Here is a 17,716-nt window from a genome sequence, read left to right on the forward strand (position 1 = left end):
TTTCTTTAGTGCTCGTCAAGGGACCATTGGATCCAGCCAAAAGTTGCAGTGGGATAAAGGCCTGTTGATTTTTTCTAATATAGGGAAATATGTCGTCTGGCATAAATAATCTCAGTTTCCACCATAAAACCTTGAATCTGAAAAAAATATGTAAGGCAAGTTACTCTTCTCCCATAGGCAACACATAAAGGTCTGAAGTGATAGGTGGATCTCCTGAAGACTTTCCCTTAGTTCGGAATTTATGATCGTGGACGACCACTTTCCAAAGACATCTTTGCTTTTGGGTTAAAGAATGTATTGCATTACTACCAAGGTTTCCGGACCCAAAAACACGCTTTTTTTAAAATCACATTGTCATTGAGTACCCCCCTTTATTGGAATTATAGGGGAATGGTGCTTTCAGCTCTTGGTGTGGTAGCTGCCTACACCATTCCTCCAAGACGCAGCAGCAAAGGGCTGATGGGTCTTCTGCACCACATAGCCCATGATTGGGGATGATGGAGCCCAGAGGAAAGCATGTAGATTCAGCAAGGGCCTGAGAGTCGTCTAGGGGCAGTAAACAGGGAGAGAGTCATTAAGTTACAAAATTCAGGGAGCCGGCCAGTTTGCTGAGAGTTTCTCATGTTGTTTTACCCCCGTTCATAAGGCCAATGTTAAAACGATATCCCTAGACTGTAGGTTTTTAAACACTGGGTCATAGATCATGGGCATACCAGTCTTTGGGCTGCACAAAATAAGCAGAATGGTAAGAAAATGCTGCAAAGTGGACACTGTTGAACTTATTAGTATCTTCCTTATTTTATCTTCCTGGTCGAAATGCACTTATATGTAAGTCGCTTTGGATAAAGCGTCGCTAAATGCAATTGTATTAAGTAATTAGTGCAAGCTTCTTTACTCCTACGGAAATTCTTATTCTTATTCCGCCGGTTATTTTGTCCAGTCTTCTTCTCCACTCCACATCGCCAGAAACTCCGTTAAACGTTTTTTCAGCTCGGTCGGGAATCGATTCCATTATACTTTTCTCATCCATAATTTTCATAATTTCCGAGATATATTCCCATAAGGTTTATCACATTTTAATTGGATAGTCACTGGGAGAATCTCTTCAGATTTCTTTGAAAATCTTCCATGCGACTTCTAACTGCTACTTTCATACATTACTCAGAAACCCTCATTCCAACTTTAAATTGTTGACATCTTTCTGACGTTATCATTTACAACTTTGAATCTGAGAGATAGTTTTGCGATATTAACATTGTTCAGACCTTCGGTAAAGAGGCCTTCTTCAGATTTTAACATTAGTGTGTATTTTGCGCAGGCTCGTAAGGCTAGAGTGCGTGATGTCACAGGCTAGAGTGGGGACGCTTGAATTCGCCCTTCATATTTTTATTTTTTTTAAACCTGCCATTTTCCCAAACACTACATTCCTGGGACTAATTTCCATGAGATAAGTAGGAAAACTCCGTGCTTGTGAAAAAAAAGAAGCAAATAATAAACAAAATGCGTTTGAGGGCATGAAATGCACACTTTACATGTCTCCATTAACGCCCATTCTAAATTCAGGCTCATCTTCCTCACAGCAGCAGCCGGCACACCCCCCCCCTTTTTTTAGTTAATCTGCCATCACATGATGGTTAACCACTGTGGCCCTGAACCAGCAGTTCTACATTCAAATCGTGTTACGTTAATTGGTGGTGTTACTATGGCAACGAATCCCCATAAAATTCCGATTTTGCTGGTAACTCAATGGACACTCGTTCGGATCATCCTCCCAAACTTCAACTTGGTATTATCACAGGTCATGCCGTCAACAGACTCTACGCCGAATTCTGACGATCTCACCATAGGGCTGTATTCCACGGAAATGCACTTCCCTCGCCATAAAAACACGATGTTGTCGTAACTGAAGATGGAAAGGGTCAAAACACCACCAGACTTCAGATTGACAGTTTAATGATCCGCCTCAACTCTTTCTATGTGCCATTACTGAATTTTCCTCAAAAGCTGTTGGCCATGGCAACGCATCCCTTACAATAAAATACGATATTGCTATAACTCCTATGAAAATTGTCAAAAAGTGCTAAAACTTCACATGTGTGCTAACAGTCCAGCCGTGAAGAAATCTACGGCACAGTTTTGAGATTTCTTCAAATGCCGTTGCCATGGCAACACAATGCTCGCCATGAAACACGGTTCTCATAACTTCAGTGAAAATGCTCCAAACGGCCCACAACTTCACAGGTTTGGTAACAATGCAGCCATCCACATATCTAAGCGTATTATGGGGGCGTCATCAAATACCGTTGCCATGGCGACAGATCATTCTCCATCAAGTTAGTTCAATAGTTTGCAGTTCAAATATTCTGCTGCTTTTTTACTTTATTTTCTTCTCTTATCACACATTCAAGCCCCCAGTGTTCATGTATCATTTCAATCTAAATTCTTCACTTTCTTCTTACACATTACATCATAGTAATTCAGCATAAAGCATTCCCCACTAGAAATTTCTTCAGGAATTGCATTCTCTAGTTATGAACTGTTACTCCTATGGTAAAAGACAGTCCAACATAAGTAGACATTAACTACTTCCTCAAATGCAAAAAACTAGAGCGAACTTAAATTTATGATGTTCAATTAAAACTATGGGAAAAACTCAATTGACAATGAATTTGGGGAACACACTGTGTACCTTAGGGATTGTTCTCAGTAAATGGGTAAATGTTTTGTTGAGAATATTACAATAGATAAAGCTAATTTGGAAATAGAACAGAAAAAGGCTGTAGATTCCCTAAATCAGTCTCCCATTCATTGTCTATCTAGCAGCTTCAGACTTGCTATACCTGATGACATCACAAGTTTGAGACTGACTTCCATGGTTGGTGGCTTTGAGAGGGAGAAGCTTATCAAATTGTTAATCAATTAATTATCATGTGTGACTACCTTAAATTCTTATTTAAAACACTTTAAGGATGATAGTGCATGGGTTGTCTTACTGATGTTTTGATTTAGTTTTGCTGTTATATATATTAACATTAATATATGTACACGTTGGGATTCTTTGTTCAACTTCAAGTCATGCAAGAAAAAGTTTTCTTTGAGAATTAAAAGGTGAGCCATTTCTAAACAAATGATCATTTGGGGGAAGGTTTTATTCCTCTATCAGATGTCCCATCCTATTCAAATGTGTTATTTTTATATCTTTGACCTAATGGAAACTTAAGGAAAGGGAACATTTTTCAGTTCATTTAAGTTGTATTCAGTGTGAAAAAATATCCACACTCACACATCTGAATATTAGTTGTGTTCCTATGTCATCTTTTAACTGCATAAACACGTGCCATGCAGGCCATCCCTATTGATTTTATATTCATGGCCAGAAAGTAAACTATGCTACATTGAACTGCAGGCATTAGTGCTCAGAAAATAAATTCAGATCAGAATTGTCTTTTCAAATGAGGCTCAACATAAATAATTGCCATAGTTGTAATACCAGACAGATCACCAATAGCTTTTAAATCTGGTGGCATATGTAATGTCAGAATTGATATCATGTGCAGAGTTCAATGTAAAATGTAAAGTGAAAGAAAAATGCAGGGGCTATACTCCAACTCACATGGCCATTAAAGGTTACATTATAATTGACAGTATCTTTCAATGACAAAAGTCACACATAATTAGTACAATTCTACTGATAGGACAGATGGACACAGTTGAAGACAGTAGGACCTTCATATGAAGTAAAGATACTCGCTTTATACTCAACAGGAGTTAACAGTTTTATTCATACAGAGATTATAGACAACTTTAATCTGCATATGGATGTCGTCCTCTGTTCAGTGTCCCCAATCTTAGACTGGACTTCCTGTTGAGAAAATGTTTAGCAACGTTAGTCTTATGGCAAGTTTTGAACAAAACAAATACCATAAATAAATACTCATTAACCTTGGTCAGAAATGGAAACATCTGATGCATTGTGGGCATGAAGCCATTGGATTCTGAGGTGGAAAAAAACAACAATAACTTCATAATGAAAAAGACTATACTATATTAAAAAAAAGCATACAAGTTAGCATAAAAGCGATACCCCATTTGTCTCCTTTCTTGGAGCCATGGGTCCTAGAACAGCAGTCACACATGGAGCTCTGCATGGGGTCATCCAGTGTCACGATTCTTATGTCATGTCACGGTTTTAGTTTGGTGTGTCTGGTAATGGGTGTTTTGCTGTTCGGTTCTCCCTGTCATGTTTTCCTCCATTACCAGACACACCAAACTAAAACCGTGACATGACATAAGAATCGTGACACTGGATGACCNCTCATATGCTACACACAAGGGTGTCTATTTCATCTATTTGAAAGGACGTCAGGGAGCATAATTATATTATATATCCTTTTTAAACCAGAACACACCTTTTACCTCCCACATTTCATTTAGACTGAAAAAATATGATGACGGATTATAAAGGCTTATTTCCAAAACCTTAATAGAAGCTTCTGTACAGCCTCTATGCAACTCTAAACATGTTTATACAAATAACTTATTGGTTACAGATGTTATTTGCCAAATGTAAACGATCTTACCTGTCCCACGATTGGCTTGCGCAGGCTCCGCAGACCCCCTTAGGGCCCACCGTCTGCACGCCAGTTTGTTGAGGTACGACTGGCAGGCTGCCCAGCATGTTGTCAAGCTTGTTGACCTGCGTCGGAGAACCACCAGAACACCACCCTTCCCCTGGGCCATATCTGAAAACGGTTCAATTATGAAGACTTGATACACACAGGAACATCCTTAAATATTTTTGAGGTTAACTCGGTTTAAACCGTCAAAAGGTGGAATAAGAAGAAGGGTAAGAAGAGGGGTTCATGCCTGCATTGTAAGGAAGATTGGGTCATACTCAGTTTGGCAGCCTACTGACACCAGGACTTTGGGTGGAATCGGTGTGACCGCTTCACAGGTGAAGGGGGGCGGCTTTTAAGAACACGTGGAGGGGGCTTCTGGTTGGGAGCAGGTGGTCCCGAATTGGGGCTGGTGGAGGTGGGCTTTATAGGAAGGGTTTCCGGAGAATGGGGAGGAGGTGGAGGGAGTAGTGGAGGGATAGGGAAAGGCGGCTGGTGTGAATGTGGTATGAATGGTCGCTTGGGTTCTTCTATTGATAGAAGGGGCGGCGGGGGTGAGGGGGGAGGAGGGGGGAGCGCTCCTCCACAGGGACAGGCGACTCTAGGTGAATTATGATCTGAGAAAAGAGAAAAGCAGAGAAGGAGGGAACACAGAGAGCAAAGTGTGTAGAAAACTAAAAGGTGAATTCATTGTGAAATATTTGTGGTTCGGCACACTGAAGCCAACCTTGTCCACCTCGCTGCCCGCCCCCTCGGGACGGAAACGCTGAGGTTTGGACGATACGATGACGCCATCCGTCATCCACTCGTCGGACTGTTTACGCCGGCGCTCTGAGCGACCAATACCAAACTTTCCCTGAAGCTCCTCGATGAGGCGGTCCTGAGAAGTGCTCTTGTTTACAATGACGGGTCCCAACTTCCTGCGCAGGTGACCGTCTCGGAACATGGGGTGGACGTTGGGAGTCTCCTTAGTGCGCCTAATCACTGACTTTATCTGGGAGGGAATGGTGAGCACTTTACCAAAACGTCCACACCAAACATGAAGCAGCTACAGCAGAGCTCGGAGGCAGCGGGTGAGGCAAATGCTGATTTAAATCCCTGATAGGCCGGTGCTGTGGTCAGTGAGCTCAGAGTCACACTTCATGCACCTCTTGCATGCCTTCAACAATAAAAAAGCCCTTACCGATCAAATCTTTTCCAGCCTTTGTAGTCACTCAAACAACCACAGCAGGGCGTGTTAGGTCCTTCACACACAACTGGTGCAACAGTGTCATGCTGAGCAGTGCTGTACTGTCAATCAGTGGGTTATTTATAAGTGCAGTTTCAAAGCAAAAACTGTCGCTACACAGAGGGTCTTCTGAGCTAGCTTGCACTCCATCAGCTTTGTTTTGACTATCAATATTCATATATCCTTTCCTTCCTTTTTTGCGAAGCTCAAACATGATACGGTTTCTGCCCAGATCAATGTTTATCTAATGCTATTGATGATGCTCAATAGTAAGGCGAAAGTTGTTTTTTTAATCAATCAATTATCTATGAAAATAAAATAGAAACTAAGAGTAAACAACGGAAGCCGGATACGGGTTTTTTGACCAAAAATAAACTGAACAAAGTAATTTTTTGCTATACTCCAGAAATTAAGAATAATCCATTATTGAAATATGATATAATATTGCATAACAATTCCCTTCTCTGTGTAATAAGGACACGTAGATAAATATTCTGGATCATGTTTCAGCTTTTCAAAAAGAAGAACCGTTGAAGCAGGGGGAGCTTCACACTCTAAAAGCAAAACAATGTGAGCAAAACAAGCCCATGTGGTGTCAGGCAGCAGTGGAGATGCATACATGTCCGGAAGCAGACACTCTGTCTATAGTGGGCGTCTGCATGAGGGGCAGGTCCAGGGCCACGTCAGGAGTCCCGGGGCATGTAGACGGGGTCATGGAGCCATCCATCCAGCTGGCCTCTGTCAGCGGGGTCATGCTGCCATCTGTGTACGGCCTCTCGGTGAAAGGCGTCATGGTGCCGTCCAGCCCGTCGTGGAAGGACATGGAAAACTCCTCATCCGCCCAATCCAGATCTCCATCCCCGTTAGTGCCTCCGTCCAAAGAGCCGTCTGTGATGATGGTGTTGGTGGCGCTGGTGAAAGTGTCAGGCTGCACGCTGTTCCTGTCCAAGGGCAGGATGAGCTCCTCCTGCACCTCGAGACACTGTGCGTCCATCTTTAGCTCCTCCACCTGCGAGTTATTCTGTGCAAAACTCATGGCTAGCAGCTTGTCCAGTGCCTCGTCCAGGGAGGGCTCCCCCATCGAGGGGGGCTGTGCAGGGAAGGGGCTGCTGGGGCTTTTGAAGGCCGGTGGAGAGGGGGCCTTATATTGAGAAACTGGAGATGGCGAGGATGTTTTTGAGTAAGCATGTGCAGCGACTGGGATGGGTGAAGGAGTCTTTTGAGCTGAGGGAGAAGGGGTGGTGTTTTTGACAGGAGGTGGAGTGGAGAAATTCAAAACGATATCTTGAAATGAAGGACCCTCCTTGTTCGTAGGCGCAGGAGAAGAAGGGAATTGACCGACAGTATTTGAGGGCGAGACCCGCTCTACAGACGGACTGGGGGACTTGGAGGACTTGTGGTCCAGGACAGTGTTAACAGAGGTAAGGGAAGGGATGGTGGTGGTGTTGGATGGACTTGGGCTATTTCTCATAAGGTTGGAGTTAGAGGAAGGGGCCTGAGAGAGGACTAGCAGGGACTTGCTTTGGGAGGACAGCATGGAGGCAGAGACGTCTATGATAGAGTCCTGGTCTAAGTCACTGGCTGCAGAAAGAGAGGATATAGGACTGTGGCGACAGAAACGATTTATCGACATGCCACCGTCTCCTCCGTCCTCGTCTATGTGCAGCTCAAAACCAGCAGGTGAAGAGAAAAGAGGAGAGGCACAGGAAGACGGGTGGGACAGGCTAGGAAAAGGAGAAGCCACTGGGGTGACGGAGGAAGAAACCGGAGGATGAGGAGAGGTGGAAGAAGCTGGATCCAGCAGAGAGCCCAAAGAACTGGGCTGAAGGACAGAGAAGAAGAACAAAGGTAAGAGGGAGAGGACAGGAGAAGTGTTTGTTGATAAGGTGTTCACTCATGAGGCTTTGTACCTTGAAGTCAGACAGAGAAGCCATCAGCTCGTCTAGCTCTCTTGTTGCACAGGAAGCTGAAATTCTGGCTTGCTGCTGAGAGGGTGTGTCCAAATCACTGTGGCGGGCAGAGCAACTGTAAAATACAAATTGTGATGATTTGTAAACACATCAACACAACAAAGCCTTAGTAAAAGCAGCACTCAAAATATCTATTGTCGAAGATTAGAATCAGACTCAGGTTTGTTTGTCTTTGGTGCAGGCAATGCATAATCAACGTATTAAGAGGAAACACAAACACTGGCTACGTGCTGCAGAAAGACAAGAACTAACTGTGTTGGTCAAAGGAGTCTGGTGCATATGTGGATATAATGTTAGAAAAGGGCAGCCGGTAAGTTAAAGCCGTGTACATTCTCTAAATATAGAGTACACCTAACTGAGATTGACTTTTTTAGGGGGCTGAAAAATATTTTGGTGCTGCCCCGGTCCACAGAAGGACATTGCTTAACTCCTCTGCAGTAACTCCAACTGCCATCTGCTCTAGGTATTACACGGACTATGGACAAGTACCTCATATAACCTCACTTCAAAACATAATAACTTTCCCTTTCTACAGCTTTCATCAAGGGATGTTCCGGTCCAATCTCAACGATTGGTCGCGGCGCCCATTAAAGTATTTTTCCAACCGACTGATATGGCCTATAGAGAGCCAGAACCCATCCTATGTTTTTGTTTTCAACTTCCAAGCAAAGCTTTCATGCACAGCAGCTGAAGGAATGCAGATTGATTTTGATACAAAACATTAAATGCAGTTGCACTATGCATCTGTATCATAAGAAGTATCGGATCAGGACTCCAGACATCCGTACTTTTATATAAACACATGCTAAGTTAGGGTCCATGTCCACATATTGCCAAATACAAATCCAGGGGGGCAATGCTAGTCCTTCTTACAACTACTGTCACAGTTTGACGAGATATTGGTTTCATAGAAACAATAAAGAAATGCCCAAAGGTCTTCTTCATGAAAGGCTGGAAGGAGGCTCTATCCAGCTCCTTTCTGCCAGATGAAGGCGCTCAGTGGACTCAGGCCCTAAGAGTGAAGAGTGTACCTGGGTGAAGGCACTGAGCCCTCCAGCTCGTCCAGCAGACTCTCCATGCTGGGTCGGGCCTCCTCCAGCCTCGTGCCGTTCCTCTTGGGTTTCTCCTGAAGGGGAGGGCTCACCCTGATGTCAGGGGCGCCGCCGTTCTCGTAGTGCGTGATGCTGCAGGACGGTAAGGGTGGAGCAGCCTCTTCTGTGGACACATGACAGTACAATTAATCCTGCTCACTACAAACGGAAGTGATAAAGCCGAGGGCGTCTGTGTTTACCTGTGGTGGGGAATGAAGGGGAGCTCTGTTGCACCGCGTTGAGTTCCAGCAGCAGCCTGTCGAGCTCGGACAGGTTACTGCCCATGGCAGAGGTCATGGCTGCTGTCGACGAGTCCGAGGACTTCTGTTTGTTTGGAAAACTGAGGAGGAGACAGAAACAACTTGTTATGGTAGCTACAGCTGAAAGAGAACGACAGAGGATACACACAATTCTATACACAAAAAAAATGCAAGCGTGCAAGTGTTACCTGTACACGTGGTCCTCTTCAATGTGAGACAATGAAGGGCTGCTGCTGTCCCTGGACCAGCTCTTCTGGGCTGAACCTAATGACTGCAGAGGACACCTCCGTCATACAGACTGACAAACGAGCTGTTAACGGTGTAAACTGAACATCCTGGCTGCGTTTTGTGCCTGTCAAATGTACAAGCATTCAATGGTTCGTTCTCACTTGATTCATCAACTTCAACACCGACCTGCTTATCGGCTTTAAAAGTGGCCAGTGATGTTTTCAGACCATAAGGTCAGACTTCGGCAAAGAAAATTGCATCTTTTATATAGCAGACAAAAATCATACTCCTTTTTACTACATTTTCCCCAAGTCTACAAAATCTTATCTTGTGCTATGTCACTTCCTCTCGTGCTTGTTAAGCACTTCACTTCCTAACTAACTTCACTTCCTAACTAACTTCACTTCCTAACTAACTCAACAATCCTACTTCATGTAGAAAGATAGTTTCTACCATAGAGACCTACATGTTGAGAGGAGTGGGGGGAGTCCTGCTGATCGATCAGGGCCCCGTTCAGAGCCTCGGCTGAGGGCGGCGGAGGGACTGGAGGTGGAACAGACACATCCTGGTAGGAGTGTCCTCCGGTGGGGATGGAGTAGGGGGTCTCCTCAGGAAAGAACACCGGACGCTTTGCGATGTAAGACGTAGTGGATTCCAGGTCCGCCAGCAACGCGTCTGAAAGATTACAAAAGGTTTTGTTGAAAGGTGTACTTTACAACTAGGAGAAATAACGTACCATGAAAATATATAACACATTAGGTCCCAATTACCATGATGCTGGTCAAATAACTACGCATACTTGTATTTCTTAATTTAATTTATAAAACAAAATCACAAACAGTCTTCATGGTATTGGAGCTTGCCAGAGGAAAACTATCCTGAACTGTTTGTGACATACTTCAACCTGCGAACACGGTTGTGCTGGAGACCAATTCATTCTTTATTGGGGTTGTTGGAAGCTCTGAGGCGACTAGCGACTGTGGTGTTGGCTGTAAAATGACAATGGCAGCCTGTCTGAGTCAATCTCTCATTCCAACTTGTCTCTAAAAAAAGCTTTTCCTCAGCAACGATCGTTCAACAGAAAGGTTAGGACCTGTCACCATCACAGCATGGCACACTGCATCACCGAGCCATACTTCATACATGAACACATTAGGATTCATGAAATATCCCTCGGAAATCCCCAACATACTTTTACCATCAGTACACACTAAAGATACGACCCTGCTGACAGTGAGAGCTCCCTGTCTGTGAGCTTCATCCGTCATTTCTAAATCTTATACCTGTGTAAATTATCCAGGACTCAACAAGAAGAGGAATTTAATGTTGGTTCAGAAAAAAACATTAACTGTCTCTCTGAACTGTAAAAATGGGCAATGTACCATAGAACAACAAGAGAGACAAAAGCAGAATGTTTACAAGTACAAGCTAAAAATGACAGAAGGTAAAATGGTCAATTAACTTTAGACTTTGTCGTTATTTGATAACCATCAATAAAATAAAAAAAAGTTTATAGGGGCAAGTAAAAAAAACTAATCATTAACATCATTGACCCCCGAAGAATTTCATTAAATAGTCTCGTGAGAATCAGTGTGAATTTAACAAGAGAGTCGGATAAGAACAAAAAGTGACAGAGAGTGTTTCTGAATCTAGGCCTGGGTTTGGGGGGGGGGGATGTGAAGCAAAATAGACTCTTACTTCACACTATCCTTCCATCCTCAACCCGTCCAGAATAGACCGCAATCGCCCGCCTGCATACTGCTACACTACAGAGGCTTGGCACAGATACAGTCCGTTTCATGAGATCTCTGCACTTTGAAACTTAGATCAGCAAAGATTCAGGCTCGAAAAAAGTAACCAGATGGTTGCTCAGATCTATAAACAGGCTGCCAAAATATCAATTAGTAAAAAATGGTTGCCTTGAATTTTAAATCTGATTAATGTGTAAAAACGTAGGAATTATTTCAAAAGACAATATAAATCTGCAAAGAGAATAAATGTAATTCTTGAGGTTTCGAAACATATAAATACAAAAATAATAGAAGTGGGACTTTGGTGAAGAGATGATGGAATCCCACTGTAAATCAGTAGCTAAGAGCCTAAGCTGATAATCAGTTAAGAGACATGGATCAAGTCTAACTTCACACCAGTGAAAGCTCATGAAGCTCATTGATTATTGAAACTGGCAGACACTACCTTCACATCGTTCCCAACAAGGTAAGCATAAAAAAAACATATGTATATATCAGTATATCTGGATAATTAAGTGACCCTCTCAGGCTTACTGGATACATCATGTAAACATAAAAACATCACAAGAATAAAGCAAATCCAGTTATCCAGGGAAAAAAACTAAAGCTATTTTTTGTACTCACATTATTGCTTCGTATCTGTAATATCTTCCAGACAGAATATATGTGTGTGTTTGTGTGTGTGTGTGTGTGTGTGTGAAGCAGACAGCAGCACAGACAAAGATGGTGTGAGAAACAGTGTGACAGCATGTTGCCAGTCTACTGGGGGGAGTGGTTTCAGAGCCAAAATTGGGTGACAGCACATTAAGAGTGCTGCAGGGATGACGTATTGTTGTAGGCCAACCGAGGAGTTAGCTTAGCGGCTGTGCTAGATAACCCAATGGGATTTTTTCATTTGATATTGGAGAGTTGCAGAGAATAAGCTCTGTGGCAAACAAACTTCAACGATATTTAAATAATTTTTATTCATTCAGCGTAGGTTATAAAGATCTATAGTACTACTGTGGCGTGATGTTAACCACAGCAGGCTTAAGGGGGACTGGCATTCGGTGTGTAATGTCATCTCATTTAGCCACTTGGCTGGGATATTCATTTACCAACATGTGTTATGTCGTAGAACAAAGGAGACAATCTTGTGTGGACCAAAGTCCTTATTTCAGGCATCTAACCAAAAGGTGCAAATACGCAAACTTATTTCCAGGTTTTATATTTTTGGTATCTTCGCACTGCACCTCTTATAAACACTGAAAAACTGCCGGATAAGATATCTCTCACCCTCAAATATGCATTTATAAATAAATAGGGCCAAGACGATTGTAACTTTATATTAAGTTAGATTTATGTCTTGTGTTGAATTGGCTCTAAATGGGAACAATTGCAACCTAATATATGTTGAAATCAGATGAGCTGGGATAAGGTTACAAGTAAAGTGTGATAAACTGGAGACTCTCATTAGTCTCTCCTACCACTCTTCATCCAAGTCAACAGTCTGCAAAACGAAACCCTGACCGTGAAGCTAAATGTTTAAGTCATGAAGTTTGACATAAACCACATGGGAGCACACACGCCTATTTAAAGCGGTAAGCTCAGCGAGTTGCCCTGTCTGTGCAAATGTGCTGAAATATCATGACAAGCTCAAAATAATCTGCACCTGGTGCTGACATGCTGAACAAGGTCTCACTGAAGTTGACTTTGTCGCTCATAAAACAAAGACCCCGCATAGAAAAGATACCACAACTGGTTATAGGTCAAAGGTCAGTCATATAAAACACAGTGTAGGATTTAGATTTTCTCGTGTAGCATAAAAGATCTTGAAAGGCTGTCAAATTAAAAATAAAAAAAGGATCAGGAAAGACTAATTATGGCAATGGATTCCTAGTAGGTCTTTCGTGGCCTTGACAGAGAGGACAGCCGTACTGCCGGAAGCCATCCAAAATACTTGGAGACTTTGGAACTTGTATTATAAAGGTCTATCTGCTCCCTTCTCCCACCTCCTGATACTACACGTATACGTCACGTTCATGACTCAGGCACAGCTAGATGCATTGTTTAAACGATAATGTCTAATGCAGTATGCCAGTATTCATTCATGCTGGAAGACAAAGAGCTACAGTGTGTTCCAATACCCCTTCGTGTAGATAGATTGTGTTTTTGTTTGTAGAATAATTGGACATTCGCAGTGACATGTGTGGTGTATATGTGTTGATCAGCCCTTCATTTTCAGTGAACGTGACTTCAATGGGGATCAAGAGACACAGGGGCTTTGAAGAAGATATATGTATTAGAGCTGAATCAATAATTAAATCGATCAGAAGCTGAACAGAAAATGTATCGCCTAAGTCATATCAATAATGAACTAAATCAAATAATCAAATAAAAAATGTCAAGCGAGCATTCTCCTGTTCCGGCTATAGCATGTGATGCTTTTCATTGTCTTATGTAAACTAAATATCTTTGGGTTTTAGACCGATAGGAGGACAAACAGTCATCTGAAGGTGTCACATGGGTTCACATAATTGTGATCATGTGTTAGTCAAATCAGTAGATGAAGCATTAGTATTATTAATGTTAGTTGTAGCCCTAATATGGATGAAGCTCACTGTATCTATCATTGGGGGTAGCACCATACTCAATTCTGCCATTTCTATATCAGGATAAGGAAAGATCAAAACGCGTTAGAGAAGAACTGCCAGCCACACTTTTAAATTTAGCATCAGGAAGAAATATTTCTAAATCCCAAATTTACAGCTCACATCCTTTTTTAGTTTTTGACTAAGCAACACACACACACACACACACACACACACACACACACACACACACACACACACACACACACACACACACACACACACACACACACACACACACACACACACACACACACAACACACACACACACACACACACACACACACACACACACACACTAATGAATGCAGGACATAGAAGGATAAAGGTTGAAGTTGCTCCTGAAATTGTCTTGCCTCCATCGTTTCCCCTGAGGAGGGCAGCATTGCGCATGACATGAGGACGGACTACAAGTCTTAGTCAGTCCTGGATACGTTTGGTCCAGGCAGAGTTAGAATCATTAAGAATGCAAACGAGCACGGTAAGCCAAGTCACAGGCTAATCTTTTCCATTTCAGACAGGGGGGTAGGAGCCACAATGGACAAAGTCCAATTCTGCTCCAACAGCATCCTGAATCAATAGTTCCTTGTGTACAAGGTGTGGAGGAATAAAACAGTCATCAAAAAAGGATATGATTGGATACTAATAATACAAGATGGATTCATGAGACGTCTGTCAAACAATAGCACAGTGGCTCACTCTGTCAGGGGAACCATCTGCGGTCACACTGTGGTATAGTCTTCATTACGCTCAACAAACAACTCAAGCTATGTGGATATGTACACATTCTTGTGGCAGTGGGTACAAGTACAGTCCTGCTTATGCACGCCCCCCCACCCACCCAAGGCCCTGCCACAGTCCCGCAGTGTTTATCAGATGGGAGCGAAGGTGCATGGGGAATTCCACACATTCCTCTGTCCGCTTCTGAGGGAAAAAAAGCAATCGGGCAGGGACACAGGGAAGGTGACTCTGGGAAGGCTGCATACATACATTTGCCCTAATCCAGGAAAAAGGCATAAACCTGGAAACAAAAACAATGGTCTGTAATCAATTCTACACACCAGAACAGATTCNAAATCTAAAAGTTGATGGCTAAATAAGAGCGTTTGAGAAATTGTGCAAGGCATAATAGTCCGAATAGTCCATTAATCGATAGATTAATCGATTATCAAATTAGTCGTTTGTTGCAGCCCTATTGTAGTTATCCCATGTATAAATAAAACGTGTTATTCAGCAACCCTTGCAATTTGGGATTTTATTTTTGGTTGGTAGACTTCGGTGAGCTGGTCATTTCAAAAGTAGCTCACCAGCCAAAAAAGTGTGGGCACCCCTGCTCTAAGGTCTCATTCAAACTCTGGTGTGCACCAGACAGTTTGCTAAATTGTTTAATTTTTCACGGGCAAAACGCAAACGGACAATACACTTTAAACACAAGTCATGTGCACATTTACTACGCCTCTGAACATACTTACATTTAAATGTGTACTGCCTGGATTCAGCCATTTTCCGCCAAAGATTTGGGAAATTGGTCCGTGCGCAAAGCATTGTGGGGCTTTTAAGACTGACGAGGATACACATGTGCATCCTCGAAATTTCCCGCAACGAAGGACTCAGTCCTCGGTAGAATTCCAAGGATCCCGTACATTGGAACAGTCCCTTCGGCGGGATTCGATGACGTAGCATCCTTGAAATAGTGGCTCTGAAGGATCCTTCCTTGACATTGAGAAACACCCAGTCTCAAGCTGTGCTACTGATGACACACACACACACACACACACACACACACACACACACACACACACACACACACACACACACACACACACACACACACACACACACACACACACACACACACCAGATACTGTTATGTCTTTGCCAATAAGTATGAATGCAGGGCAGCTGATTACAATATGAATCATGAGTCATAAGCAACCATTACCCGTGTGCCTGTGCATATCATTTGATCAGCACAACCCCAGCAGTGTGTTCTTCATGCCAACGTATAGATGATTATGCAACAGGCTCATACAGACATGTTTCATTTGTACCCATGCACACACTTGCTGTTTATATTCTGTTAAGGCCATCTGTTAAGTCTTGCTGTCGCAGCTTTATCAGACTCCTCAGAGCGGGAACATTATGGATCACTGGATCCTTTTTGGAGGTGGATACAAAGAAAATACTTTTAATGTTCTGCCCCTGTAATCCAATGATGTGGTCCTACCATCTGCCATGCCTCCCTCTCTTTAAGTCTCACAGCGTTTCTTTATCTGTCATTCAGCTATCTCTCTCTGATGTATATCTCTAAAAGCTATCTTCTCCTCAACATTTCCTCTCCACTTTCCTATCACTTTGTCAACTTTGTTCTCTTTCCTAAATTATTTCAATATTCCCATCTCTCTCTCCTGGGCATTCTTTATTTATCCTTTATATGTTTATGATGAGTGCCTAAATCTGGAGCGTACACAAAATCCCTTTAAATGAATCACTCCTCGCTTTGTGAGCTCGCTGTTCGCACACCCATTGCTCCTAGCCATGGAGTCTGCCCCCTCCCATCCATTTCGTTTTCACTTCATTACAATTCACACTCCGTCTTTTAAGTGGAAATGCCACCCACGCACCCTTCAGTTAGAGCGTGTCAATAGATTGTTCTCCATATGATTCAGTTAAATGAGCTCCTCTAAAAATAGAACTTCTGACGCTTATTCAAACCTTAAAATGAGGACGGAAAGGGACTCTGTACGAAACAGAAAACAGGTTGCTTGTGATATTTTTAAAACACAAACAGGGACTTTATGAGGTTGTTTTTGGCCTGTAGCAGTGCTGTTTGATTCTGCACACACACATACATACATACATACACACACACACACACACACACACACACACACACACACACACACACACACACACACACACACACAACTTGTTATATAATTGCACAATTTCTGCATTTTCCCACTTGGTGTGTGTGTGTGTGTGTGTGTGTGTGTGTGTGTGTGTGTGTGTGTGTGTNCGCATAATCAAGGATTTTTGCCCGCGTTTTTCTGGAAGGTCTAAGAAGAAAGGAAAAGGCTTTTACAATTTGCTAAGAGCTTCTTAAAATATTTGGGGGCATGTCTCTCCCTCTCTCTCTCTCTGTCCCCCTCTCCCTCTCTAAAGAAGAAACAGCCCATCCTCCTGCATGCAGGCTTTTGAGAACAGAAACAGAAGGTAATGTCAGTGATGGGAGGGAGCCAAGATCCCAAAGACACCAAAATGTAGGTTGCAATGTCCTTGTTCTTCACTCAGGAAGTAGACAATAGGATTAGACTTGTCAAGTATTCGGCAAGTGGGAAAATGCAGAAATTGTGCAATTATATAACAAGTTGTGTGTGTGTGTGTGTGTGTGTGTGTGTGTGTGTCAATAGCAGAAAACACCTGCTGCCTTTATCACCAGCTCACACAATGTGTGGCCCCTCGGAGACCAAACTACAATATCCCTTCACTGTCAAAACACAAAAAATACATTTTTAGCCTCAGAACAGTGCTGGCAGGAGGGCGTGCATTCCATTTTAAAACAACGTGATGATTAATTTCTTCCTGCTAACACAAAGTCATGGGGTTAAGGAAAGATGTAGATTTCATCATCATCTGGGCGACGTCATTCAGATACGCTTGCAGAATTAATCGTCTGCATGCGTCTGGCGTGGTAAAACAACAATTTTCTTATCATGTTGTTTCATGCGGGTGTCTATGAACATGGATAACAGAGAAATATATATAAATACATATAATCTTAATTTCAAGGTTTGAATTCAAATAAAATAAAATGCTTATGTTTTTTTTAGGAATCTTGACTCAATAGTATGAGGACTCAAATGCAAAACCCAGAGACAAAAAAGGTTTGAAGAAAATAATCTTTACTTTGCAAAAACAAAATCCTTCTTCCAGAGGAT

The 17,716-nt window shown here is 42.6% G+C and overlaps 2 protein-coding genes and 3 long non-coding RNA genes across 5 annotated transcripts in view; 2 read left to right on the forward strand and 3 right to left on the reverse strand.

Annotated features, from left to right (window-relative positions):
• LOC104955553 (uncharacterized) overlaps positions 1-4,240 on the forward strand; it is a 21,330-nt gene extending 17,090 nt beyond the window's left edge. The window contains exon 3 of the long non-coding RNA XR_799463.1: positions 4,161-4,240. This is a non-coding gene — a long non-coding RNA (uncharacterized lncRNA). The remainder of the gene's footprint in view (positions 1-4,160) is intronic.
• The window catches only part of LOC104955551 (uncharacterized), a 15,634-nt gene extending 11,310 nt beyond the window's left edge, over positions 1-4,324 (reverse strand). Inside the window, exons 1-2 of the long non-coding RNA XR_799462.1 lie at positions 4,313-4,324; positions 634-770 (exon numbers count right to left, since the gene is read on the reverse strand). This is a non-coding gene — a long non-coding RNA (uncharacterized lncRNA). The remainder of the gene's footprint in view (positions 1-633; positions 771-4,312) is intronic.
• The window catches only part of LOC104955675 (Fanconi anemia group M protein homolog), a 430,065-nt gene that overhangs the window by 112,641 nt on the left and 299,708 nt on the right, over positions 1-17,716 (forward strand). The window lies entirely within an intron of this gene.
• soul3 (heme-binding protein soul3) overlaps positions 1-17,716 on the reverse strand; it is a 326,159-nt gene that overhangs the window by 108,336 nt on the left and 200,107 nt on the right. The gene's annotated exons all lie outside the window — the stretch shown is intronic.
• Positions 3,748-3,996, reverse strand: LOC104955550 (uncharacterized). The gene is made up of 2 exons (XR_799461.1): positions 3,943-3,996; positions 3,748-3,862 (listed from the first exon to the last, which is right to left on the reverse strand). It is a non-coding gene; the product is annotated as an uncharacterized lncRNA (long non-coding RNA).

Source organism: Notothenia coriiceps, unplaced genomic scaffold, assembly GCF_000735185.1.
Source record: "Notothenia coriiceps isolate Sejong01 unplaced genomic scaffold, NC01 NC01_scaffold00024668, whole genome shotgun sequence".
Lineage (NCBI taxonomy): Eukaryota > Metazoa > Chordata > Actinopteri > Perciformes > Nototheniidae > Notothenia > Notothenia coriiceps.